This window comes from Triticum aestivum, chromosome 5D (assembly GCF_018294505.1).
Source record: "Triticum aestivum cultivar Chinese Spring chromosome 5D, IWGSC CS RefSeq v2.1, whole genome shotgun sequence".
Taxonomy (NCBI): domain Eukaryota; kingdom Viridiplantae; phylum Streptophyta; class Magnoliopsida; order Poales; family Poaceae; genus Triticum; species Triticum aestivum.
The window spans coordinates 479,691,121-479,692,890 of record NC_057808.1 but is presented as its reverse complement, the minus strand read 5'-3'; positions in this window follow the sequence as shown (position 1 = coordinate 479,692,890).

Genomic DNA, 1,770 nt, shown 5'->3' with positions numbered 1-1,770 from the left:
TCGGTTTTTTTTCTTTTCGGTTTTATTATTTAGTGAACGTTCATCGACCCGTTCGCTTTAACGAACGTGTTCGTCGGATTTTCGCTGTTAACGAACGTCCGTTCTTTAACTGTTCGTCAGTTTTCTTTTTCGTAGGATTTTTCCGCGATTATTCCAGATCATGATTTCAGATCAGATCTTCGTTTTCGTTTAACTTTTCGCTCGTTTATCGGAATCAGGCGATTCAAGCGCCTAGAGTTTCATATCGAAATTCTCTTTCCGTTTAACCTACTCAAACAAGTTTTTGCTACTGTAAAATTTGACCTAGATCCAGATTAGTAAACGAAGCTTGTTTCTTTCGCCGTTTGACTCTCGTTGCTTCGTTCGATTTGATTCTTTTTGCAAACCGGAGTTCTTAAGTTGAACTTTCTGGTTGGATATTTTATTTGAGTTTTACTTGTGCATTAGATGAGTACTTATTGTTTGCTTGTTTGTTTGCGATAGAGTACCCGGAGTGCGCCGCTTGTTACTTCGAATCTCTAGGTTTCGCGGATCATCAGCAAGGCAAGTAACACTTTGATCATATTCTTCCCTACCCAGTTTTTATTGCATTAGATCAATCCTCAAACATTGCATGGTTAGGATCTAATTAAACTGTGGGTATCGGGAAGTAGTTGAGGTAGTACCTATTACCTGTTTTATTATCGAACCCTTGGGAGTTACTTCTATGTTTGCTATTATATTGCTATGCTATGCTCGTACACATGGATTGGGTTTGAGAGTATTCATGACAGATGTGAGATTGTTAATTAATGGTTTACTTAAGGTGGCAACTAAAACTCACATCTGGGTGGATTGAGGTACCTGGGTATTCCAGGATTGCCTGTTTTTCTTTTGGACCGCCACCCAGGTTCAAAGGGATCATGAGATTATTCATGCTAGAAACTTCCGTGTGCAGCCGCAAACTATTATGGGCTCTAGCATAGTTGATTAAGTTGTGTGAACTCTTACAGTGGTAGACTTGCAGATGTAGGGGATGTAGGTGGTACGGTCTATCACATCGTAAGGTGCAAACACTTCTGAAAGACCGTGTCTCGGTCATCCGTTTCTCAAACATCATGTAGTGCGAGAATCAAGCGGAGGCGATTGAGTCTTGTGGGAAAAGTGCACAAGCCTCTGCAGAGTGTACAAACTAATCATGGTTAGCCGTGTCCCCGGTTATGGACAACTTGAGTATCCAATACTTGCATTATCATGTGAATCTCATCATGTTACTTTAATTAATCTTGTTGGGTTAATGATGATATTTAATTGGGATTGAGATGCTGTCAACCATCTCAATGTTTAACAACCACCATGATAGTTAAATAAAATTTATTCCTTTGCAGTAGGGAAAAATTGGCTTTTCGCAAAACTGTAACCATAGAGCTTTCCACCAGCCATATATGCATGTAGTATAGCATTATTATGTTCATTATTCTCTATGTGTTGCATTGCCAACATATCCATGTGCTGACCCGTTTTCGGGCTGCAACGTTTCATGTTGCAGACTTTTCAGACGACGAGTAAGGTGCCTTAGGTCGTGGTCTTATACTCAGTGATGCCGTTGGAGTTGATGGACTCACTTATCTTCCAAGCCTTTCACTGTTGTCGTATTTAGATGGCCTTAAGCCATATTTATCATACTTATTCTCTTTGAGATATTCGTTGTAATAAGTGTGTGATTGCTACTCTGTTATAAATCCTCCATTTGTACTGTGCGTGTCAGCATTACTGATCCAGGGATGACAC